At 46.1% G+C, this 27,168-nt stretch overlaps 1 pseudogene; it reads left to right on the forward strand.

The window, feature by feature from the left end:
• Positions 1-199: 199 nt before the first annotated feature.
• Positions 200-26,849, forward strand: LOC140913275 (pepsin A-like; annotated as a pseudogene).
• Positions 26,850-27,168: the final 319 nt, after the last annotated feature.

Here is a 27,168-nt window from a genome sequence, read left to right on the forward strand (position 1 = left end):
CAAAAGCAGGAGGTTATCATGTCATTCTCTCACTGCTGGGGCCCTGCATTCAAATCCCATGCTATGCCACAAACCACACTGAGCTGGGGTTGGGTCATCACAGAGCTGCCATCCTCCACTTATACCACTAGTAGAATTCTTTGTAGAGTGCAACACTACTGGTTATGATCAGCTACCTTTGGTCAGAAGAGGTTACGGAATGGAACTGGAAGGGGAGCTGCAGGTCAGGAGTGAGGAGCAAATGTATGTGTGTCAGGCCCGAGGGCTGGAATAGCAGGGGGGCCTGTGAGTCAAGCTGAAGGGGCATCAGCAGAGCTGCTTGGAGACCCAAGACAGGAATAGCAGGGGGTTCTGTGGGGCAGGAGTCCCTGTGTATCCTGTGTGCTTGCCTTCTGGGTGGGACTCTTCATGCCAGCAGACTTGCTGGAGGCAGGCAGAGTGACTACGCTGGATAGGCTGGAATCACCCTGAAATTGGGCGTGGTGGCCACTAGGCGTGTGCATTAGCTGTTTGAAGGTACTTGGGAGATTTCCATTGTGGGCATGCAGCCTGGCCACCCAGAATCCCTCTCTGAGAGTGGAACCAATGGAAACGCAAGGGGAGGAGTTCAGCCACAGGAAGAATGGGAGCCAGACTGGAGGACTCAGTGGTGGAGCGGCACAAGCACTAGAAGGGTACACTGTCAGGATGGCGTTGCAGGAATTAAACCCATCCCACTCCCCCAAGCGGAGAAGAGGCAGAGGAGAAGGGCTGCAGGCTGTGCACATGGCAGAGGCTCACAGGGAGCTTGAAGAGACTGTGGGACACTAGCGTTTGTTTCCCAGGCTCTAAGGAGACAGCCAGTGGTGTAGTGGAGCTGGAATGTGCTGGAACACCATTTCCGTACTATCCACCCTCCACAGCACACCCCTTTGACCCTCCTCACCCCTCAGCCCCTAGGTTAGGGCTGCATTCAGCCCCCTGCATGTGAGGGCAGGAGCAGAGAGCAGCATGGGGGCAGGGGTAGAGAGCCAGGCCAGTGGGGATCTCTGGCATTCCAGTACCTTCCAGCTCCAGGACTACACTGCTGTCCATGGCCCGCCCTACAAAGGGTCCGGACACCATTCCACAGAGACTGAGCAGGGTAAACCCTCCCCCACAAGAGCCATTCGGGAGCCTACATATGTGTGTGCCCATAATTATATTGCAGTAGCGTGCTGTGGTAGTAACAAAGAGTAAAACTTGGGGGGAATCCCCTGAAAGGGTTGGCTTTAACAGTTGCTCTTGACAATAGTCACGGTTGTTCAAGACTTAAGTAAACATATGCATTCACAGAGAAAGAGAGAGAGATTTAGGCCACGTCTACACTTAAAACAGTACAGTGGCACAGCTACAGTGCTGCAGCTACATCACCTGTAGCGCTTTGGGGGAGACACTACCTACGGCCGACGGGAGGGGTTCTCCTGTCACTGTCATAAATCCACCTCCCCGACAGGCAGTAGCTAGGTCGACAGGAGAATTCTTCTGCCCACCTAGCACTGTCTAAATAGAACTTAGGTCGGCTTAACTACATTGCTCAGGGGTGTGGATTTAGCTGGGTCGATCTAATTTTCTAGTGTAGATCAGTGCTTAGTAAGCATTTGCTTTTAGAGACTGTCCCACTGTCCCAGCAGAGATTTAATTCTATGTAAAATAAAGCTCAATCCAAGTCTTGAGAAGACTAAACTCTGAACATTAAGCCGGGGTACAGAAATATGGGAAAGTCCCACCAGACCTTATATGAGCATGTTCTCTTCCCAAAACCAGCTACACCTCAATTGTCTCTGTGGCATCAGAGATCTCAAACCAAACCTCCCTTCTTAAAATTGGATTTCCATTTTGCCACTTTGTTGAAAGATCTGGAGTGGGGCATAAGAACGTAAGAGCTGCCGTACTAGGTCCGACCAATGGTCCATCGAACCCAGGGGGTCTCAAACACGCGGCCTACAGAGTTATTTCCTGGGGCCCGCCCTAGGCACTGACTCCACCAGCAGCCAAGCTGTTTGGCAGCACTTAGGACTTTCCAGGAGGGAGGGGGGAGGAGCAGGGACGCGGCATGCTCAGGGGAGGAGGCAGAGAAGAGGCAGGCCCCGGCCCCACCTCAGCAGAAGAGGAGAATAGCCACACCATGCCTGCAAGTCAGTCTCAGTTCTCTGCGAAGGGCAAAGGTACAATCCCTGGCTGTGGCTCCACCTCTGTGGCCACACAGCATGTCCCCTTGAGCCACCAAGGTCACCTGAAACCAGGCTGGCTGGAAAGCTCTGTGCGGTGCACGAGTGTTTACTCCACAGTACCCCAGCCAGCAAAGCTCTGTCTTTCATAACACTTTCATAATTGCTTCCCCAAAGGGACAGTGGGTGCCAGGCAGTTGGTGAGATAAATATTGAGGGACTGTGATCACTTTGGGGAGGCTGAGAGCTGTGGTTTAAGCACCAGGCCTGAGTTTTTTAAAAAAAAAAAAAAAATTGGTGGAATCTATGGACTTTATGAAACACTAGTTTGGGGAAGAGGGGAAGGCTATCGCTCAGGAAACTCTTTCTCGAGTGACCACAGATTTGGCTTACTATGTCTTCTCCAAGTCACAGTAAATTTCAAGACAATCTGAGTAAGTATGCGAATGTTCGAACTCTTGGAATAGTCAGCCTAGAAACAGAAATGTCATCTTAACCTAAACCATGCACTGTAAATACCCATTTGGGGGAAGGCAAAGTGCCCGGAATGGCAGCCTCTGGCATAATGCAGACTTGTAAGGTCCCTGGGGTAGGGCTGGTCAGCTTTTCCCAGGTGCAGCATGTACAGATATGTTTGTGGAAGAATATCATTTAGAGACGCTCCATCATAAGGGACAGTATTATGAATATAGAAATTTAAAGATGTACCCTGGAAGATGGGGTGGAGAACACTGTGTCGCTATGTACAGCAGTTCACGACAGAAGTTCCCTAGTTTGTTTTATTAAGTTTTATTCCTTTCTCATTCACTGCTTTGATGTTTAATGAACCCCAAGATCGTTACATGGTGTCAGAAGTACTGAGTGAGAAGGAGATAGCAGTCATTTCAAAGTCAATTCCTGTGTTTAAAACTGAAAGCAGAGGCAAGGGGAGTATGTGGAGGAGCAAACAGAGAACAAAGGCTTTTGTATGTATTTGGTGAGCACCATAGTAGCTTGACCAGCTTAAAGAGGAGGGGGAAAGCCAAAAATGGATGTATTGCAACCTCCATCCAGTCTGCAACTGTCAGGCAATGTTGCAGAGAACTGAGAAAAAAATTCAGATAGAGATTTGAATTGTATTTAGTAGCGATGGGGCAGAGGAGAAAATGATAAAGTGAATTTATCAATGTTTTTGCATGTTGTTGTGGAGGAAGCATTGGATATTTATAACAACTTTAAGTTTGAAGAAGGTGAAAGCATGAAGTTAAGTAAAATACAGTAACTCCTCACTTAAAGTCATCCATTGTTTCATTGTTAGGTTGCTGATCAGTTAGGGAACATGCTCATTTAAAGTTGTGCAATGCTCCCTTCTAACATCGTTTGGCAGCTGCCTGCTTTGTCCACTGCTTGCAGGAAGAGCAGCCTGTTGCAGCTAGCTGGTGAGGGCTTGGAACCAGGGTGGACCGGCAGCCCCCCATCAGCTCCCCACTCCTCTAAGTTCCCTGTGCACCAGCTGCCCAGCAGGCTACCAATTGCCTGCAGTTCAGCTGTCCCTCCCCCCACTGCCATGTGGTGCTCCTGCCCTCTGCCTTGGAGCTGCTCCCCGAGACTCCTGCTTGCTGTGCGGGGCAGGGGCAGGGGAGGAAAAAGGGAGCTAATGTCAGGGTGTCCCCCTCCCCCCTGCTCCTGCAGCCCTCTTACCCCATCTTCCATAGAGCAGGGGAACACATGACAGGGCTCAGAACGGAAGGAGCTTGCAAGCTGATCTAATTAACAAGGCAGTGTACGTAAGAGTAGGGTCAGCTACTTAACGGGGCAATGCACATCTCTCTCTCACACACAGGGTGTGTGTCTCTGTCTCTGTCTGCGATGCTATCTCCCCTCCCTCCATTCCTGCTGCCTTGTAGAGTGTAAGAGTTAACCCTTGAGGGCTCAGCCAATTGCTAGTTCATCATTTAGCAGTAAGGCATTCCCTGGGAAATATCCCACCCTCTGACTCCTCCACCTCAACCAAGCTTCACAATCTTCATTGCTGTGTACCAGTATTAAATTGTTTGTTTAAAACTTATACTGTGTGTGTATATACATAGATAATATAGTCTTTTGTCTGGTGAAAATAATTTCCCTGGAACCTAACCCTCTCATTTACGTTAATTCTTATGGGGAAATTGGATTCGCTTAACATCGTTTCTCTTAAAGTCGCATTTTTCAGGAACATAACTGCAGGGTTAAGGGAGGAGCAACTGTACTGACTAAATTTGAGGAACACTGCATGCCAAAAAGGAATGAGACCTTTGAGAGACACAATTTTTTTACATGCCTGCAAAAAATCAATTATACCATAGAGCAATATGTCACATAATTAAGGAAACTCAGTAAAACCTGCAACTTTGGTGAGTTGACTGGTCAGAGATAGAATCATTTGTGGCATTAAAGACAAGGTGTTAAGAGAGAGACTGCTCTGTGAAGGAGACTTAACTTTAAAACAAGCTCTCCAGATATGCAGGGCAGCAGAAACTGTGAAAACACAAGCCAGAGAGCTGAATCCACCAGAGGGAGCTATCTGTGTGCTAAGTACAAAAGCATATAGCCAGAATAAGTCAAATCAAAGAGTGGAACCACTCACTATGAAAACCAGTGCAAGGGGGAAGGCTGAGTACAGACAGTCATGGGGAAGGTGTGGATCACAGCATGGCCCCAAACACTGTGTTGTCTTTGGGAAACTGTCATAAATGTGGGGGAAATAATGATTTTGCAAAATGCTGCAGATCTCAAATGCAGAAAAGTCAAGAACAATGAGGAGTACAGTGGCACCTTAAAGACTAACAGATTTATTTGGGCATAAGCTTTCGTGGGTAAAACACCACTTCTTGAGATGCAAGACTAACATAGTTAGTGCACACAGACTAACACAGCTACCCCTCTGATACTAGAAAACTCAAGCACATTCAGTTGAAGACTACCTGGTTGGGGAGTTTTTCATAGATGTACTGGAATCTAGAAAGCCTGATGAGAGGGACTGGATACTACTTGTGACAGTGAATGAAACAATTCTTCCACTGAAACTGGACACAGGAGCTCAGGTTAATATTCTGTCAGAACAAGATTATGAGAGACTGAAAATAAGACCAAACTGGGACCAACAAAAATAAGAGTAACTGGTTATTCTGGAACAAACATACCAGTGAAGGGGAGGTGCGTTGCTAGCATCAACCATAAAAACACTGTGTGCAGGCTCCTGTTCACTGAAGTGCCAAAGAAGGTGACACCAATTTTAGGCCTGGCTGCGAGTGAAAAACTCAATCTGGTAAACCGGGTGTTCTCACTAAATGATCATACTGAACCTGGCTATGAGGCACTGTTTTGGGAATATCATGATCGGTTTCAAAGGTTGAGTTGCTTGCTGGGTGAACATATAATCCGGATAAACAAGCAGGTCATAGAATCATAGAATATCAGGGTTGGAAGGGACCTTAGGAAGGGGTTTGAGCAGATTATGGAGCAAAGACATGAGGTATCTGAAGAGAAAAGCTCAGACTTGCAGATGGAAGCAGGACTAGGGAATTCTGAGGGGAGACTGGGTGAGGAAAGTGGTCAGTGGAAGCATGTGACTAAAAGAACTAGGCAGAGGAAAAGACGGGCTAGTGAAGGAGAAATAGAGCTTCAGAATAGGTTTGCAGAGTTGGAAAATGAAGAAGGGGCTCAGCAGGTAGTCACTGAAGGTGACAGGGCAAGGAAGAAGAGAAGAGCGGTTAGTCCTATAGGAAAAGGGGAAGAGTTAATGGAGATTACACCAAATATGAGCCCCAGGAGGATACAGGATGGGTTAAAAAGGATTACAAGGGAGAATGGGAATGGAAAGAACTTGCAGCCAGAGGGAACAGGGGATAGACTGGAGAATAGCACCGTCACTAGGAAAAGGCAGGTCTATGTGATTGGGGACTCTTTACTGAGAAGAATAGATAGGCCTGTAACCAGAGCTGATCCAGAAAATAGGAGGGTGTGCTGTCTTCCAGGTGCTAAGATACGGGATGTAGACCTGAGGTTGAAAAGGATTCTAAAGGGAGCGGGAAAGAATCCCCTAATTATCCTTCATGTGGGAACAAATGATACGGCTAGATTCTCGCTGGAAAGTATTAAGGGAGACTATGCTAGGCTGGGGAGGACGCTTAAGGAAATTGAGGCTCAGGTGATCTTTAGTGGGATTCTGCCTGTTCCTAGAGAAGGGCAACAAAGGTGTGACAAGATTATGACTATCAATAGATGGCTTAGGCAGTGGTGCTATAAGGAGGGCTTTGGGATGTATGGCCATTGGGAGGCATTCATGGATAGAGGACAGTTCTCTCGGGATGGACTTCATCTGAGTAGGGAAGGAAATAGACTTCTAGGATGGAGGCTGGCACAACTGATTAAGAGAGCTTTAAACTAGGAATTTGGGGGAGATGGTTGGGAGATGTCCAGGTAATCTCCACGCCAGAATTTAGCATAGAGTGGAAAGAAAATGAAGTAAGAGTGGATACAGCTGTAGGTAGGAGGAAGGGCAGTGTAGATACAAGTTTAATAGGTTATACTGGTAGTAAAATAACCGTGCCTAATAGGGTACAGAATGTGAGTGAGGCCAAACAGCAAAAATTAAGATGTTTGTACACTAATGCAAGGAGCCTAGGTAACAAAATGGAGGAACTAGAGTTACTGGTGCAGGAAGTGAAACCAGATATTATAGGTATAACAGAGACCTGGTGGAATAGTAGTCATGACTGGGCTACAGGTATTGAAGGGTCTGTGCTGTTTAGGAAAGACCGAAATAAAGGTAAAGGTGGTGGAGTAGCATTGTATATCAATGATGAGATAGAATGTAAAGAAATAAGAAGCGATGAAATGGATATGACTGAGTCTGTCTGGGCAACAATTAAATTGGGGAAGAAAACTATTAGAGCCTCCCCTGGGATAGTGCTTGGGGTGTGCTATAGACCGCCGGGATCTAATTTGGATATGGATAGAGCCCTTTTTAATGTTTTTAATAAAGTAAATACTAATGGAAACTGTGTGATCATGGGAGACTTTAACTTCCCAGATATAGACTGGAGGACGAGTGCTAGTAATAATAATAGGGCTCAGATTTTCCTAGATGCGATAGCTGATGGATTCCTTCAGCAAGTAGTTGCTGAACCGACTAGAGGGGATGCCATTTTAGATTTGGTCTTGGTGAGTAATGAGGACCTCATAGAGGAAATGGTTATAGGGGATAATCTTGGCTCAAGTGATCATGAGCTAATTCAGTTCAAACTGAATGGAAGGATTAACAAAAATAAATCTGCAACTAGGGTTTTTGATTTCAAAAGGGCTGACTTTCAAAAATTAAGGAAATTAGTTAGGGAAGTGGATTGGACTGAAGAATTTATGGGTTTAAAGGTAGAGGAGGCCTGGGATTATTTTAAATTAAAGCTGCAGAAGCTATCGGAAGCCTGCATCCCAAGAAAGGGGAAAAAATTCATAGGCAGGAGTTGTAGACCAAGCTGGATGAGCAAGCATCTTAGAGAGGTAATTAAGAAAAAGCAGAAAGCATATAGGGAGTGGAAGAAGGGAGGGATCAGTAAGGAAAGCTACCTTATTGAGGTCAGAATATGTAGGGATAAAGTGAGACAGGCTAAAAGTCAAGTAGAGTTGGACCTTGCAAAGGGAATTAAAACCAATAGTAAAAGGTTCTATAGTCATATAAATAGGAAGAAAACAAAGAAAGAAGAAGTGGGACCGCTAAAAACTGAGGATGGAGTGGAGGTCAAGGATAATCTAGGCATGGCCCAATATCTAAACAAATACTTTGCCTCAGTCTTTAATAAGACTAAAGAGGATCTTAGGGATAATGGTAGCATGATAAATGGGAATGAGGATATGGAGGTAGACATCACCATATCTGAGGTAGAAGCGAAACTCAAACAGCTTAATGGGACTAAATCGGGGGGCCCAGATAATCTTCATCCAAGAATATTAAAAGAATTGGCACAAGAAATTGCAAGCCCATTAGCAAGAATTTTTAATGAATCTGTAAACTCAGGGGTTGTACCGTATGATTGGAGAATTGCTAACATAGTTCCTATTTTTAAGAAAGGGAAAAAAAGTGATCCAAGTAATTATAGGCCTGTTAGTTTGACATCTGTAGTATGCAAGGTCTTGGAAAAAATTTTGAAGGAGAAGGTAGTTAAGGACATTGAAGTCAATGGTAAATGGGACAAAATACAACATGGTTTTACAAAAGGTAGATCGTGCCAAACCAACCTGATCTCCTTCTTTGAGAGAGTAACAGATTTTTTAGATAAAGGAAACGCAGTGGATCTAATTTACTTAGATTTTAGTAAGGCGTTTGATACTGTGCCACATGGGGAATTATTAGTTAAATTGGATAAGATGGGCATCAATAGGAAAATTGAAAGGTGGATAGGGAATTGGTTAAAGGGGAGACTACAACGGGTCCTACTGAAAGGTGAACTGTCAAGTTGGAGGGAGGTTACCAGTGGAGTTCCTCAAGGATCAGTTTTGGGACCAATCTTATTTAATCTTTTTATTACTGACCTGGGCACAAAAAGTGGGAGTGTGCTAATAAAGTTTGCAGATGATACAAAGCTGGGAGGTATTGCTAATTTAGAGAAGGACAGGGATACCCTACAGGAGGATCTGGATGACCTTGTAAACTGGAGTAATAGGAATAGGATGAAATTTAATAGTGAGAAGTGTAAGGTCATGCATTTAGGGATTAATAACAAGAATTTTAGTTATAAGCTAGGGACGCATCAACTAGAAGTAACAGAGGAGGAAAAGGACCTTGGAGTATTGGTTGATCATAGGATGACTATGAGCTGCCAATGTGATATGGCTGTGAAAAAAGCTAATGTCGTCTTGGGATGCATCAGGAGAGGTATTTCCAGTAGGGATAAGGAGGTTTTAGTACCGTTATATAAGGCACTGGTGAGACCTCACCTGGAATACTGTGTGCAGTTCTGGTCTCCCATGTTTAAGAAGGATGAATTCAAACTGGAACAGGTACAGAGAAGGGCTACTAGGATGATCCGAGGAATGGAAAACTTGTCTTATGAAAGGAGACTCAGGGAGCTTGGCTTGTTTAGCCTAACTAAAAGAAGGTTGAGGGGAGATATGATTGCTCTCTATAAATATATCAGAGGGATAAATACCAGAGAGGGAGAGGAATTATTTAAACTCAGTACCAATGTGGACACAAGAACAAATGGATATAAACTGGCCACTAGGAAATTTAGATTAGAAATTAGACGAAGGTTTCTAACCATCAGAGGAGTGAAGTTTTGGAATAGCCTTCCGAGGGAAGTAGTGGGGGCAAAAGATCTATCTTGCTTTAAGATTAAACTCGATAAGTTTATGGAGGAGATGGAAGATGGGATAACATGGTTTTGGTAATTAAATATTCATGGTAAATAGGCCCAATGGCCTGTGATGGGTTTTTAGATGGGGTAAGATCCAAGTTACCGGGAAAGAATTTTCTGTAGTATCTGGCTGATGAATCTTGCCCATATGCTCAGGGTTTAGCTGATCGCCATATTTGGGGTCAGGAAGGAATTTTCCTCCAGGGCAGATTGGAAGGCCCTGGAGGTTTTTCGCCTTCCTCTGTAGCATGGGGCACGGGTCACTTGCTGGAGGATTCTCTGCTCCTTGAGGTCTTCAAACTACAATTTGAGGACTTCAATAGCACAGATATAGGTGTGAGGTCTTTTTTAGGAGTGGTGGGTGAAATTCTGTGGCCTGCATTGTGCAGGAGGTCAGACTAGATGATCATAATGGTCCCTTCTGACCTAAATATCTATGAATCTATGAATCTAGTCCAACCCCCTGCTCAAAGCAGGACCAATCCCCAATTAAATCATCCCAGCCAGGGCTTTGTCAAGCCTGACCTTAAAAACTTCTAAGGAAGGAGATTCTACCACCTCCCTAGGTAATGCATTCCAGTGTTTCACCACCCTCCTAGTGAAGAAGTTTTTCCTAATATCCAACCTAAACCTCCCCCACTGCAATTTGAGACTATTACTCCTTGTCCTGTCCTCTTCTACCACTGAGAGTAGTCTAGAACCATCCTCTCTGGAACCACCTCTCAGGTAGTTGAAAGCAGCTATCAAATCCCCTCTCATTCTTCTCTTCTGCAGACTAAACAATCCCAGTTCCCTCAGCCTCTCCACATAAGTCATGTGTTCCAGACCCCTAATCATTTTTGTTGCCCTTCACAGGACTCTCTCCAATTTATCCACATCCTTCTTGTAGTGCGGGGCCCAAAACTGGACACAGTACTCCAGATGAGGCCTCACCAATGTTGAATAGAGGGGAACGATCACGTCCCTCGATCTGCTCGCTATGCCCCTACTTATACATCCCAAAATGCCATTGGCCTTCTTGGCAACAAGGGCACACTGCTGACTCATATCCAGCTTCTCGTCCACTGTCACCCCTAGGTCCTTTTCCGCAGAACTGCTGCCTAGCCATTCGGTCCCTAGTCTGTAGCTGTGCATTGGGTTCTTCCGTCCTAAGTGCAGGACCCTGCACTTATCCTTATTGAACCTCATCAGATTTCTTTTGGCCCAATTTGTCTAGGTCCCTCTGTATCCTATCCCTGCCCTCCAACGTATGAACCACTCCTCCCAGTTTAGTATCATCTGCAAATTTGCTGAGAGTGCAATCCACACCATCCTCCAGATCATTTATGAAGATATTGAACAAAACCGGCCCCAGGACCGACCCCTGGGGCACTCCACTTGACACCGGCTGCCAACTAGACATGGAGCCATTGATCACTACCGTTGAGACCGACAATCTAGCCAACTTTCTACCCACCTTATAGTGCATTCATCCAGCCCGTACTTCTTTAACTTGCTGACAAGAATACTGTGGGAGACCGTGTCAAAAGCTTTGCTAAAGTCAAGAAACAATACATCCACTGCTTTCCCTTCATCCACAGAACCAGTAATCTCATCATAGAAGGCGATTAAATTAGTCAGGCATGACCTTCCCTTGGTGAATCCATGCTGACTGTTCCTGATCACTTTCCTCTCATGTAAGTGCTTCAGGATTGATTCCTTGAGGACCTGCTCCATGATTTTTCCAGGAACTGAGGTGAGGCTGACTGGCCTGTAGTTCCCAGGGTCCTCCTTCTTCCCTTTTTTAAAGATTGGCACTACATTAGCCTTTTTCCAGTCATCTGGGACTTCCCCCGTTCGCCATGAGTTTTCAAAGATAATGGCCAATGGCTCTGCAATCACAGCCTCCAATTCCTTTAGCACTCTCGGATGCAACTTGTCCGGCCCCATGGATTTGTGCACGTCCAGCTTTTCTAAATAGTCCCTAACCACCTCTTTCTCCACAGAGGGCTGGCCATCTACTCCCCATGTTGTAATGCCCAGCGCAGCAGTCTGGGAGCTGTCCTTGTTAGTGAAGACAGAGGCAAAAAAAGCATTGAGCACATTAGCTTTTTCCACATCCTCTGTCACTAGGTTGCCTCCCTCATTCAGTAAGGGGCCCACACTTTCCTTGGCTTTCTTCTTGTTGTCAACATACCTGAAGAAACCCTTCTTGTTACTCTTGACATCTCTTGCTAGCTGCAGCTCCAGGTGCGATTTGGCCCTCCCGAATTCATTCCTACATGCCCGAGCAATATTTTTATACTCTTCCCTGGTCGTATGTCCAACCTTCCACTTCTTGTGAGCTTCTTTTTTATGTTTAAGATCCGCTAGGATTTCACCGTTAAGCCAAGCTGGTCGCCTGCCATATTTACTATTCTTTTGACTCATCAGGATGGTTTGTCCCTATAACCTCAACAGGGATTCCTTGAAATTGAGGAATTGAGGAATTGAGGTCCCTCCAGTTATCCATCCATTTCATAAACAAACTAGAGAAATACAACCTAGATGGAGCTACTATAAAGTGTGTCAAAACTGGTTGGAAAACAATTCCCAGAGAGTAGTTATCCATGGTTCACAGTCATGCTGGAAGGGTATAACAAGTGGGGATCAGTTCTGGGTCTGGTTCTGTTCAATATCTTCATTGATGAGTTAGATAATGGCATCATAGAGAGTACACTTATAAAGTTTGCAGATGATACCAAGCTGGGAGGGGTTGCAAGTGCTTTGGAGGATAGGATTAAAATTCAAAATGATCTGGACAAACTGGAGAAATGGACTGAAGGAAATAGGATGAAATTCAATAAGGACAAATGCAAAGTATTCCATTTAGGAAGGAAGAATCAGTTGCACACATACAAAATGGGAAATGACTGCCCAGGAACAAGTACTGCGGAAAGGGATCTGGAGGTCATCGTCGACCACAAGCTAAACATGAGTCAACAGTGTAACACTGTTGCAAAAAAAGTGAACGCCATTCTGGGATGTATAAGTATGAGAAGTAATTCTTCTGCTCTACTCGGTGCTGATTCAGCCTCAACTGGAGTATTGTGTCCAGTTCTGGGCACCACATTTCAGGAAAGATGTGGACAAATTGGAGAAAGTCCAGAGAAGAGCAACAGAAATGATTAAAGGTCTAGAAAACATGATCTATGAGGGAAGATTGAAAAAATTGGGTTTGTTTAGTCTGGAAAAGAGAAAACCAAGAGGGAACATGGTAACAGTTTTCAACTACAGAAAAGGTTCTTAGAAGGAGGAGGGAGAAGAATTGTTCTTCTTAATCTCTGAGGATTGGACAAGAAGCAATGGGCTTAAATTGCAGCAAGGGAGGCTTATGTTGGACATGAGGAAAAACTTCCTAACTGTCAGGGTGGTTAAGCACTGGAATAAATTGCCGAGGGAGGTTGTGGAATCTCCATCATTGGAGATTTTTAAGAGCAGGTAGGCAAACATCAATTTTATAAATTCACTACATATATAGGATGAAAGATAAGATACGTTATCTTGACCTTCATTTCCATAATGTGCAATGTGATTTGCTAGAAATGGATCGAATTCTGCGACAACCTCAAGGGCTATCATGTAAGTGCCGTGGTGATCCAAATTTTTCAACCTTACCTCTAAATGCAAGTCCTCTGCTTGAAAGTTTCTTTACCATTGCTACAATCCTCTTCAACACATTTCTCCAATAAATAATGTCTTCTTTCATTTGAAATATTAAATTCGTTTCAATTCTTCCGGATATCTCGCCTCTCCTCACCACTGTCAGTGCACACGTTTTATGTTCAGTTGAATTTTCATGTTCACATAGTCGAGCTGATATGTTTTTCCAGTCATGGTATCCATTTGTCACCAGACTAGAGATCCCTCTGAATAATCGACATGGGGCCCAAAACACGGCTCCTTTGCTCTCCGAATATACAAGATATTGCCGTGGCTTTACTTCACCGTTTAAAAGATGTCGTTCAAACACATTTTTTGTTAGAACATGCATTTTATCAGTATATTGTCTTTTTGAGTTAGTACAATCACTATCAATATTGTGTTTAATACCATGTGTTGATAAATACTCAATTGTAGCATCATTCAATATCCATTGGGCCGGGTCGTCACTTATGGTAGATACTTCAATGTCAGATTGAATTTCTGATTAACATGATTCACAAGTCTCTGCAGTATTGTCAAAGATATCCAGATCAACATGATTCCTGGTAGTCTCTGATATGCTAGTATTTGGAGCATTTTCTTCAACACTAACCACAGCCGGAATTTCTTCCTTAGTTTCAATATGTACTTTAATCATACCAATATTTTCACTTTTTACTTCACTACTATTTTCAAGTATTTTTTCTGTCTCACTGTCGGCACTAACTGATACAATAAAGGAATCCATTTTGCGCATTTTTGCTATCATTTCATTTTCCCTTTCTTTCTTTTGTATAGAATTTTTTTTGAACTGAGAACCGCTTAATTTCTTCCTTCCGGTCATATTGTTAATGCTTAGGATTGTCGTGAGCATGTTCTTTACTAAAGGGCGTCGCACCGTCGTGGGTGGTTTCAATGCGCGCTGTGATTGATAGAATCGCGGCGCGCGGCGCTGATGTCACGATTACAAAAATGCTGCTATTAAAAATTTGCCGGCCCTGCAAATTTGCCGCCCTAGGCCTAGGCCTTGTCGGCCTAGGTGATACTATGCCGCTGACAGGGAGGAATGTGTTTTAAGGGTTACAGAACTGACTTTTGTTGGGGACATTATTTCCAACAAAGGTGTACAACCTGATTAGATATAGATTTCAGCCTCTGAAATGATGCCACGTCTGCAGTCAAAGAAAGATGTCCAACGGTTCCTGGGAATGGTTAATTATTTTGGAAAATTCATCCGTAATCTATCTACCAAAGCAGCGGCTTAGAGAACACTCCTAGAGAACAAAATCGAATGGTGTTGGGGTGCAGAACAGGAGGCATCATGGGAAGGTTTAAAACAACAACTGATAAAAGAGACAGTGTTGACGTTCTATGCACCAGAAAGGCCTATTTAAATCTCAGCAGAAGCTTCACAGTCTGGGGTAGGTGCAGTGATTTTACGGAAGCATGAGGATTGTTGGCAACCAATGGCATATGCATCCAAATCACTGTCTGAGGCAGAAACCAGATATGCACAGATTGAGGAGGAGCTTTTAGGAATATTGTTGGCCTGTGACAGGCTCAATCAGTATATTTCTGGCCAGACAGTGGAAGTTGAAATGGACCACAAGCCCCTGATAGCGTTATTTAACAAACCGCTAAATGACTGTACCTTAAGGCTTCAAAGAATGATGATAAAGCTGTAAAAGCATGATGTGGTTGTGACCTACACACCCGGTAAATTCATATTCACTGCAGATGCACTTTCCAGAATGGTGACTCCCACTACAAAACCAGAGCATAGGCGCCGACTTCCCCTCTTTCCCATGGGTGCTCGGCCCCCCCACCCCGCCCCCTGAAAGACCTGAGACTTGCTAACCTGCCTGGAGACAGGCTATTGAGGAAAGTGAATGGTAAAGATTCACTCCAGAGTGATGTGCCGGTAACCTCTCCTCTCTAGATTGTTGACACACTGGGTTTATGGGAACACGCTAGATGGGTTGAGAATTTAATGTGTGTATTATTAGATAGTTGTTAGCTGTTTATATATTCGTATACAAGAACTACTAGGTTTTTGTTGTTGTTTTTTAAGGGGGAAGATGTAGAGATATGTTTGTGGAAGATTGTCATTTAGACAGGCTCCCCCATAAGGGACAGTATTATAAACACAGGAATTTAGAGATGTGCCCTGGTAACTGGGGTGGAGAACACTGTGTCGCTGTGTACAGCAGTTCACCACAGAAGCTCCCTAGTTTGTTTTATCAAAGATTTTATACTTTCTCATTCACTGGTTTGTTGTTTAATGAACCCCAATATTATTATATAGGATGCATCTGATTCTCCCCATCCCTCCCCCTAGGTCAGAGGCATTGTGGACACCAACCAGATCTTTAGTCTGAGCAAGACCGAACCCAGCTACTTAAGCTACTTTGCCTCCTACGATGGGATCCTGGGTCTGGCCTTCTCCAGCATCTCCTCCTCTGGAGCCAAACCTGTCTTTGACAACATGATGAATGAGGATTTGGTGTCCCAGGACCTCTTCTCTCTCTACCTGAGCTCATAAGTCAGGGCTGGAAGCAGCCCATCTGTCTACAGCAAGATTCACATTCCTATACCGCCTCTCACAGAGCGATCCCTGCGATGTTTGCATCAGAATTCCCAAACACAGCCACCTCTGGGGTGGAACGTGGCAGCCATTCTGTGCTTGTGCCATATGTTTTGGGGAGCAGAAGTGAATGATGATATCTCTAATAACAACTGCAGGGGAAATTAACATTAGGAAGAATCTAGTTACGAGCTATGACTGGAAAATGGGTGTGTCCCCCCCAAGAAAATTTCTATTTTCCAGCAAAAAATCAAAAACGGAAATAATTCAGTTTGGAAATATTGCCCTTGTGCTTGGTGGGAGTTTGAATGGGGGTGTCTCCTGCTCCCAGTCTCCTGTATAGGCTGGAGTCCCTGGTCAGACTACACTGCCCATAGTGCACCACTGTCCGACCTCATAGTGGAGGAAGGGTGTTGCGTGATGTGAAATGCACCAGTCTGACTCTCTCCTCCATTGAAGTGTTTGTTATTCTCTCTTTAGCCAATAATTCATGCATCTTCCCTGACTCTCCTCTCTCCCTTCTCGTGATGTTCAGTGGCATCAACTCATCTTACTACTCTGGGAGCCTGAACTGGATCCCTCTCTCCTACTGGGAAATCACCATGGACAGGTATCGCCCACCCCTTGGCCATTCCACTTGGGGGCTATTGGAAGACAGGTCAAATGTTAATGAATTGTACATCGGAGCCAGGGGAAGCTCAGCTTTCAGAGTCTAGACAAAATGAGAGACAAGGGAGCCACAAAAACACCTTCCGTGGAGCCATAGGAATGGGACTCCCCTGCTAGGTTAGGTCAGGTCAGTGATTCTCAACTTTGTTCATACCAGCACCCCCTCCCATCTGTCCCGCTCTGCTTCGCAGTATGGGAAGGGCAGGGTAGCTGGGACCGTCAGTCCCAGAAGGCTGTAGCATAAGGAGTGATGGGCAGTAGCCACGGAAGAAAAAGTCTAGGATGAGACATCAGAGCAAAGTTCTTGGTAGTCATAGCAAAGGGGCAGTGGGGCAGCTCCACCCCACAGGTTTGTCCCTGGCTGCTTGTGGGCCGAGTGGGGATGAGATCGGGAGTGTTCCTGGGGACATTCCCCTGACTCTCTCTCTCTTCCAGCATCACCATGAATGGCCACCTGATCTCTTGTGCTAATGGCTGGCAGGCTATTGTCGACATCGGCACCTCTGTGCTGGCGGGGGCCCCCACGGCCATCTCCAAAATCCTGCACTGCGTTGGTGCCCGCGGGGACTCCAGCAACCTGGTCAGGTCAGGGAGGAGGGATGGGTGTTTCTAGGGGCATCTGCTACACACGCGTGTGGCCGAACCCCTGATTCCACTGCCACTGCCCACAGGCTGCACCCAGCCAGCATAGGGATCAGCTGGGTCATTCTGCAGATTCTCTGGTGCTTCCACCCACTGGTAACCCACAGGAACACAGGGGAGATCACCGTCCCCAGCATGTGGCCAGGCCAAATATAGAATCCGGGACCGTCTGAGCTGACAGCACTGGTCCTTTGGTTCAATCTGCAGAGCCTCAGGCTTTCAGAGCCAGAGGTTCAATCCCTGGAGAGGACCCAGTCAGGCAGTGACCCAGCTCTTTCAGACCCCATTGCTAATCACATGCAGCTTCCCTTTGCCCACCTCCCTTGTTGGAGAGTTGAGTGCTGAAGCCGTGACTAACCTGGCTCCTGGATGTTGTCTTTCTCCCTACAGATCAGCTGCAGCGCCAAGCACACCCTGCCCGACATCATCTTCACTATCAATGGCATCAGGTTCCCTCTGCTCACCACCACCAGTTAAGTATCTGCGTCGGGGCCTCTCAGCAAGGGCTTGTGCCTGAGGCTGCACGACCATCACTGAAATGCAGCACAGAGTCTGGCCTTAGCATGGGGGGAGGGCAAAGAGCTCTTCCCCAGAGGACTGCACAGGCAGCCTGTAGAGCTGGCTGCCCCAGGAAATCACCATGCCAGGGGGCTTACTGGGGTAGGAGAGGGGTTAAATGAGCAGCTACCCCAGCTCGGAGGCTAGCTCAAGAGAGTTCACTGCCTCGCGCTCCAGGGCTTGGGCAAGTGGGATTCAAGAATGAGTCGTCTTCCCCCCCGGACAGAACTTTTCCCCTCTCTGGTGTGGAACTGGTGAGCTCTTTCAGAAGGCGAGGAAAGGCAGAGAAGAAGCCCCAGTCCAGTCATAATCACAGGGGGGTTAGGGGAGCAGAATATAATTGCTCCCATTAGAATTTGCCTAGGCCAGTGGGGAGAGCACCTTCTGTCTTACCAAGGGATTTCGAAGGAGGAGAAGTGGTTGGTGTGGAGCTGGGAACTATATCTCCAAGTGGTTTAGTTTCCTAGACAGAACGGCTGACGGAGGAGCACTGCTGATTCCCTCATGCTCTGTTAGGCAGAGACAGTTGGAATGGGGTCGCTCAACAAAGAGGATCTCCCTTAAGCACCTGGAGCCCAGAGTGATTCCTGAATGCCCTGTGGTACCAGGATTAAATAGCAATTCAAGAAAATACCTTGAGTGGAGAAATGGAGCAGCTCAAAATTCCACCAGAGCTGAAGCTGGCTGGAAATACGGAAGACAAGTGGAAGAGATTTAAACAGAGCCTTGCATTGAGTCTGCAAGCAATGGGTGCCAGTGAAAAGGGAGGCAATCAGATGTAGCCTTATTTCTGACCAGAGCAGGTTCTGGTGCACGTGTCTCTAAAATTTCAGTTAAGTCAGACTAACTATGAAACTGTTTTACAAAAATGTAAGGAGTACTGCACTCTGCATAAAACTGAAACTTATGAGACTTTAACCTGAGGTTCCAAAAGGAAAGTGAAACTAGAGTAGAATTTGTGCCTGATCCAGGGCTGGCAAGCCAATTTTGCAGGGTTTTTTAGGGGGCAGAGCGGGGACTAACCAAGTCCCTGAGAAGAGACCACACTGTGACTGGAATGCGGAACAGAGCGAGGAGACCCAGAATCAACCCTTCACGAAGCGCTCCAAGTCCAAGCACTCATGGAGAATGGACAGCTCTGACGCTGCAGGCATGATTGAGAATCCAAAATGCTGTAGGAAACCCGAAGAAGAGCTCTGTGTAGCTCGAAAGTTTCTCTCTTTCCCCAGCAGAAGCTGGTCCAATAAAAGATATTATCTCCCCCACCCTGTCTCTCTAATAGGAAACCTAAGGCAGAAACAACAAGGAGTCCGGTGGCACCTTAAAGACTAACAGATTTATTTAGACATAAGCTTTCATGGGTAAAAAACCACTTCTTCAATTTTTGTGGATGCAGACTAACATGGCTACTCCCAGATACTAAAGCAGAAAGGCACACGAGCTCAGGCAGAATTAGGGAAGAACAGCACCAGCAGAAGTTCAGGCAATGCCTGGCATATCAGAAGAGACACAAGAACCGCCATTAATTCCATCGCTTTGCAAGAGTTTTCCAGCACCGGCAGAGTGCGCGCAGCCTGGACAAAGAGGACGACGACAGTACCACGAGCTCAGCTGTATGTTTCATAGGAGCAATGGCTACCAGTGCAGCAAAAGATGACCTGGCTGTCACAGATGGAAAGCAAATGGGAGGTTTATTAATGTTACGTTGGACACTGGTGCACAAGCCGATGAGTTGCCACAAATAGTGTTATCGACACTAAAAGAAAAGCCACAGGTAAACTCAGGGCTTATAGCCGTGAGCTTATCCCCAACAAGGAGTATGTGAACGAGACATATGGGTAAACTGGGAAAGCTACAATGTGGAATCGTACCAGGGAAAAGCACACCCATTACTGGGTTAAGTGTGTCAAGCCCCTGGTCTCATCAAGAGGGTGCAAAGGGTTTGAGGACATCTTCCAGGGGATGGAGAAGCTTTCAGCAGAGTACAGAATAGAGCTGAAAGAGCCCAACTGCCCCACAATTCACACCCCGAGGAAAGCTCCCCTCACACTAAGGCAGAGGCTGAGAGAGGAGCTGGACAGACTCATTGATCTGGGAATCACAGAGCAGGGAGAGGAACTAACAGAGTGGGTATAATCATTGGTCGTTATAGAAAACACAGACAGAACCCTTCGCTTATGCATAACCTCAAAAGAATTAAATCTATTTAAAAAGTGGACGTTTTTCACTACCACAGGGAAAGATATTTTGGGGGAGATGGCGGGTGCCAAGTGTTTCTCTACGCGAGATGTGTCACAGCAGGATTCTGGTTGGTGCCCTGAGAAGGACAGAGTACATGTTTGATCTCCCATCCCCTGTGGGAGACACCATTTCCACAGATGGACACCTGGCTTGTGTTCAGCACCCGCGGTGCTTCACTGGAAAATACAACATGCTGTTGATGGTACAGAGGGTGCCATGGTTTACGCAGGCGATGTTCTGATCTGGAGAAAACCAGCAGAACCAGAGGCTCCAAGCAGCTGGGAAAGAGCCAGAGCTGCTGAGCTAAAGCTAAAATAGAATCATAGAATATCAGCGTTGGAAGGGACCTCAGGAGGTCATCTAGTCCAACCCCCTGCTCAAAGCAGGACCAATCCCCAAAACAAGCACCAAAGTTCTGTGTAATGGAAACAATGTCACTGGGCAAGAAGTTAGTCTATCAAGGGACACAGGTGGATCACGGTGAGGGTGAGACCATCACCAACATGCCTGCCCCAACGTACAAGGAAGGGTACAATGATTCCTTGGAACAGTGAACTGTCTATGGAAATTTGTGCCCAAGCTAACAGCTCAAACAAGCCAGCTTAGAGCATTACTGTGCAAAGACATGCAATGCACCTGGGGTGCAAATCTTCATAGAGAGTTTGAGACAATGAAGGGGTTAAAAAGGCCCCAGTCCTGTGAAACTCTGACAGTAAGCTCAAAACTCAGTTGTCCATGGACATCTCTGAAGAAGATATTGGCACAGTCGTCCTACAGCAGGATCATAGAATATCAGGGTTGGAAGGGACCTCAGGAGGTCATCTAGTCCAACCCCCTGCTCAAAGCAGGACCAATCCCCAACTAAATCATCCCAGCCAGGGCTTTGTCAAGCCTGACCTTAAAAACTTCTAAGGAAGGAGATTCTACCACCTCCCGAGGTAACGCATTCCAGTGTTTCACCACCCTCCTAGTGAAAAAGTTTTTCCTAATATCCAACCTAAACCTCCCCCACTGCAACTTGAGACCATTACTCCTTGTCCTGTCATCTTCTACCACTGAGAATAATCTAGAACCATCCTCTTTGGAACCACCTCTCAGGTAGTTGAAAGCAGCTATCAAATCCCCCCTCATTCTTCTCTTCTGCAGACTAAACAATCCCAGTTCCCTCAGCCTCTCCGCATAAGTCATGAGTCATAAGTCAGACCCCTAATCATTTTTGTTGCCCTTCGCTGGACTCTCTCCAATTTATCCACATCCTTCTTGTAGTGTGGGGCCCAAAACTGGACACAGTACTCCAGATGAGGCCTCACCAATGTCGAATAGAGGGGAATGATCAAAATCTCGATCTGCTCGCTATGCCCCTACTTATACATCCCAAAATGCCATTGGCCTTCTTGGCAACAAGGGCACACTGTTGACTCATATCCAGCTTCTCATCCACTGTCACCCCTAGGTCCTGCTCTGCAGAACTGCTGCCTAGCCATTCGGTCCCTAGTCTGTAGCGGTGCATTGGATTCTTCCATCCTAAGTGCAGGAGGAGATTTTGGATTTTTGTCCACTGGTGTAAAGAGTTTCATGTCTTTATTTATGGAGGCCAGTGTTCCCTGAAACGGATGAGAAACCACTTATTGCCATTGCCAAAAGGGGCCTGGGAACCATCCCACCACCTCCATGAATACAAAGATTACTTTTTCAGCTGCAAAGATAGGATTTGCAAATCCAATACGAACCTTGGGGAGATTTGGCAGTCTCAAACATGCTCCCTACAGCATTTGACAAGACAGCCATGGAGCAAAGTCCAGAGCTGTTCTACATGTCAGTTTGATTAAAAAGCCAGTCCAGCCGCAGACAAAATGTGGGTTGTGATTGCCAGAGTTACTGCTTAGGATGACATGCTGCAGAAAGTGCTTAAGGCTATTAGCACCAAGTGACCGTGACCATGCGTTCCCAGCCCCTCTCACCAGTTCAGGGGGAAGCTCTCAGTCCTAGATGGGATTTTGTTTAAAGGCACCAGGACGGTGATCTCTGAGCTACTGCAGAAACACATGTAAAAAAGGAGACATGAAGGTCATTTCATGATTGAAAAATCTAAGCGAAGGGTCAGAGACATTTTACACTGGCCTCAAACGAACAGCAACATTGAGGAACTGTCAAAGCTTGTTGTATATGCCAAAAATACAGGCGTAGTCAAGCAAAATCCTATGTTAGGGGCAGAGGAAAAATTTTCCCCCTGGAGTAGAAATTCGTCTACATTGGCTGGAAAAAAAAGACTATGTATTTGTCCTAAACTACTAGTCTCACTTCCCTCAGGCAGCCACACTAAAAGGTACTACAGCTAAACAGTTGATTGCGCATCTCTATTTTCACGAGTCATAACTCTGAGCCACACCTGCCATTGTGATGTCTGACAACGGGCGTCAGTTGAGCAGGCATGAGTTTCAGCAGTTTGCGGTGAAGTTTGGGTTTACACATGTGGAGAATATGGAAATGTCTGTAATATTTATAGGAAAAACATGCATGACTCAGTTTCCCCTACTTACTTTTTATTGCTAGGCACTGGGCCTGGAGGAGTTAATTTCTTCTTGGAAACAGGGGGAATAAGAGATGGCTGCTGGTCACAGAAGCCTGCCCAGGTTGGCATGAATGAACTCTCAGGAACTGACCGCATAGCAATGGAGTGCCCTGCGGAGATCATGGAAGACCAACAACTGGACACTGACTGGCAGCCAAGAGAAGCGGAACATGTGACCACAGTGGAACTGCACCTGGAGGCGGGGGCAGACTGCTAAGCAGGCTGCTCCGAGTTCGCAGAGATTACATCCACGAGGCTATGGAAGAGGGGGCAGGTGATTCCACCAACACAGATTTAGAGTTAAATTGTGCTGTCCTAGGCTAATCTATGAACTCCTCAGCCCTGGATTCCAGGTGACTAATGAATGCTGGATTGTTTTGAAAAGGCAGCGCAGCAAATCTCTAATGGTCACATTGCTCCCAAAGGGGTAAAATCTCACTCATTTGGACTCACCGGAGAACCCTGCTGAGAATCACACCAAATCGTGGACATGATGCAGCACGCATCTGTAATAGAAATCAATGGCCATCAACACTTGCATGAGAGGAAAGTGATCAGGAACAGCCAGCGTGGATTCACCAAGGGAAGGTCATGCCTGACTAATCTAATCGCCTTTTATGATGAGATTACTGGTTCTGTGGATGAAGGGAAAGCAGTGGATGTATTGTTTCTTGACTTTAGCAAAGCTTTTGACACGGTCTCCCATAGTATTCTTGTCAGCAAGTTAAGGAAGTATGGGCTGGATGAATGCACTATAAGGTGGGTAGAAAGCTGGCTAGATTGTCGGGCTCAACGGGTAGTGATCAATGGCTCCATGTCTAGTTGGCAGCCGGTATCAAGTGGAGTGCCCCAAGGGTCGGTCCTGGGGCCGGTTTTATTCAATATCTTCATAAATGATCTGGAGGATGGTGTGGATTGCACTCTCAGCAAATTTGCAGATGATACTAAACTGGGAGGAGTGGTAGATACGCTGGAGGGGAGGGATAGGATACAGAAGGACCTAGACCAATTGGAAGATTGGGCCAAAAGGAATCTGATGAGGTTCAATAAGGATAAGTGCAGGGTCCTGCACTTAGGACGGAAGAACCCAATGCACAGCTACAGACTAGGGACCGAATGGCTAGGCAGCAGTTCTGCGGAAAAGGACCTAGGGGTGACAGTGGACGAGAAGCTGGATATGAGTCAGCAGTGTGCCCTTGTTGCCAAGAAGGCCAATGGCATTTTGGGATGTATAAGTAGGGGCATAGCGAGCAGATCGAGGGACGTGATCGTTCCCCTCTATTCGACATTGGTGAGGCCTCATCTGGAGTACTGTGTCCAGTTTTGGGCCCCACACTTCAAGAAGGATGTGGATAAATTGGAGAGAGTCCAGCGAAGGGCAACAAAAATGATTAGGGGACTGGAACACATGACTTATGAGGAGAGGCTGAGGGAGCTGGGATTGTTTAGCCTGCAGAAGAGAAGAATGAGGGGGGATTTGATAGCTGCTTTCAACTACCTGAAAGGGGGTTCCAAAGAGGATGGCTCTAGACTGTTCTCAATGGTAGCAGATGACAGAACGAGGAGTAATGGTCTCAAGTTGCAGTGGGGGAGGTTTAGATTGGATATTAGGAAAAACTTTTTCACTAAGAGGGTGGTGAAACACTGGAATGCGTTACCTAGGGAGGTGGTAGAATCTCCTTCCTTAGAGGTTTTTAAGGTCAGGCTTGACAAAGCCCTGGCTGGGATGATTTAACTGGGAATTGGTCCTGCTTTGAGCAGGGGGTTGGACTAGATGACCTTCTGGGGTCCCTTCCAACCCTGATATTCTATGATTCTATGATTCTATGATTCTATGAACAGCGGTGAGGTCACGTGAGGCTGCCCTGAGGTTGTATGAGGCGGTCACCCAAGACGGACACATACTGAGGAGGAAGAACAGAGGAGGAACATCCAGAAGGGAGGGAGGAGGAGTGCTGGGTTGGCTGCTTGGCCTGAGACAGTCTCAGTTAGGCAACAAATACAGCAGGTGGAGACAAGCGAGCCCCAGGACGTACCACCATGGAGCAAATGGACTGACTGCCTCCTGACAGCAGTAGCACTGATGCATCCAGGGAGATCGGCAGGGTCCTAGCTAGAAAGAAGGGCACCTCGGAAATCAGTTGAGCGTTACTAGTGGTTGGTTATAAGTATATGGAATGGAGAATCCCGTGGGTGCTGTTTAAGTGGTGTTGTGATTGAGTACTGGCTGGGAAAGGAGGAGGTTAGCAACCCGGACAGGAAGTCTAGGGGAGGGGCTGCAGAGGTCCATGTGCTGTTCTGCAGAAGCAGTTAGAACTGAGCACCGGGCAATTCCTTCAAGCACCTTGGGCCCAGAGTGATCACTGTATATCCCATCTGAAGGGCAGCTACCCCTAGCAGCTGGCTGAGGCATTGGGTCGGTACTGACACCTAAACTCGACTCACTGCCTGTCTCCGATCCATGCCTGCCCCAGCCTCATGCAGCTTAGTTTGGGAGCTCCGAGATTCCAGCCCAACATACAGGGAGTCAGTGGAGTTCCAGCCCAACAACCCCTGTCCCATTTTTCCTGGTGCAGAACTCAGGCTCTTGCTCTCCCGGCTTTGAAGGCATTGACGTCCCCACCTCCTCCGGAGAGCTCTGGATCCTCGGAGACGTCTTCATCCACCAGTACTACGTTGTCTTTGACAGGGCCTATAAATCATTGTTGCAAGCAGGGTCCTATGGTTGTACCACGTCTTGTACAGAAGAGGTCAAGTGGGGTATCTATGGAAAGGTTGTAGTTTGCTGCTCATGATTATGCTGTCTGTATGTGTGGATCATTTTTGTATTTGAAGTTATGAATATTGGCTATGTACCTGTATCTCTGACAGGTTTCAGAGTAGCAGCCGTGTTAGTCTGTATCCGCAAAAAGAAAAGGAGGACTTGTGGCACCTTAGAGAATAACAAATTTATTTGAGCATAAGCATCTAATGAAGTGAGCTGTAGCTCACGAAAGCTTATGCTCAAATAAATTTATTAGTCTCTAAGGTGCCACAAGTCCTCCTTTTCCTTTTGTATCTCAATGTGTTTGATTCTAAGTAGCCTCAGTGAAGCATTTTGTCAGCTTCTTGAGAAAGAACTATTCTCAGTAAGTGCCCAATGAAGAAACACTTAACTGACAATGGACTTAGGGAGATGCCAAGCCACATCTGAGCTTTCCTGGGAATGTTCAAACTAACATGTAAACAATGGCGTCGGCCTGCAAAAAGCTGAATCATTCATAGACATGGGACTTGCCCAGATGGCTACAAACATTTTGTTGATGTGACTTTGCACAGAAGGACAAAGGGGTTTCCACTCACAAGAGAGAGAGAATATAAAAGACCCTGGAAGCCTCTCCATTTTCTCTTCAACTGTCTTAAGAGATGGCCTCTCCACCCCCAAGAGATGCCTCAAAGAAACTGGAATAAAGGACAGTAACTACGGGGGTATGAGTGATTGCTAGACCCAGACTAGGAAGGAGTCCAGTCTGTGAAAGAAGCATATTGGAACATCTCTGAGAGTGAGATTTTATCTGTAATCAGGGGATGAAAGGACAAGATAAAGGATAGGAAGGACAATTTAAGAAAACAAGCACTGGTCAAACAATAATTGATTACAGCATGATGATGCAAAACTCATTGGTCCCAATGAAGAAAAATCACTATATGAACAGGGTGCCTTGCCATGAAACTTTGGGTTCGTCCTGCCAAGACTTCCCCAGATACTTCCGCAGAGCATCGTGTCGTGACCGACAGAACCCGGCTCCTCCCTACCCGTGATCAACCTAGCTGGCCTCTAGATTGATCTGGACTGGTAACTATAACATCAATTGGCAGGACAGTGTGTGTGTGGTGTGATTGAATGCATATGCTAATTATTGTATTTCCAATAAATGCAGCATATTGCCTTTTCCACTGAAAAAGATCCCGTGTGCTTCTTATAAGCAGAACACTTGGGACACGTGACCCACGTAATTCACTGGTGTTCTGCAGAACTTGCACTTATCAATGGAAAGCTTCAGTCCATAGGCCTCCAACCTGTGAATTACTTTAAGAAGTCTTTCTTCGTGCTCCTCTCAGGTTCTTCCAAATACAATCAGATCATCCAAATAAACCAAGACTTGCAGTAAGTTCATGTCTCCCACAGCTTTCTCCGTAAGATGTTGAAATGTGGCAGGTGCCCCAGAAATCGCTTGAGGCATGCGTTCAAACTGATAAAACCCTAAAGGCTGTCTTCTCCTTATCTTAGGTTGACAGGGTTGGTGCTTCAGGAGATGGAGTTGCAGCTGGCCCTGTTGGCATATGCCGACGATGTGCTTCTCGTGGTCCAGATGTGACACTCTGTACCTCAGGGGGACACCCTACACCCCATGTCCATCTTTATAAAATGTTTGTGTGGTAGCCAATGCAAAGTTTGTCATGTTGGGTGTCTTCAGAAGACTCATGATGCACTGAGCATGTTTGTTTGTTTATTCTACCTGAAGCAGTGTGTTTGGTTTGCGGTGTGTCAAAGGCTCCCCTTGGGATAACAAGCCTGACACATATCAATTTGTTTGTTAAATTGACAAACTTATATGAGCTTGCAGTGTCGAGCAGGTATAACTGGACACTGCAAGACAGAGGTTCCAAGGGTTGTGTCTGGGACTGGAGATATTG

Source organism: Lepidochelys kempii, chromosome 6, assembly GCF_965140265.1.
Source record: "Lepidochelys kempii isolate rLepKem1 chromosome 6, rLepKem1.hap2, whole genome shotgun sequence".
NCBI lineage: Eukaryota > Metazoa > Chordata > Testudines > Cheloniidae > Lepidochelys > Lepidochelys kempii.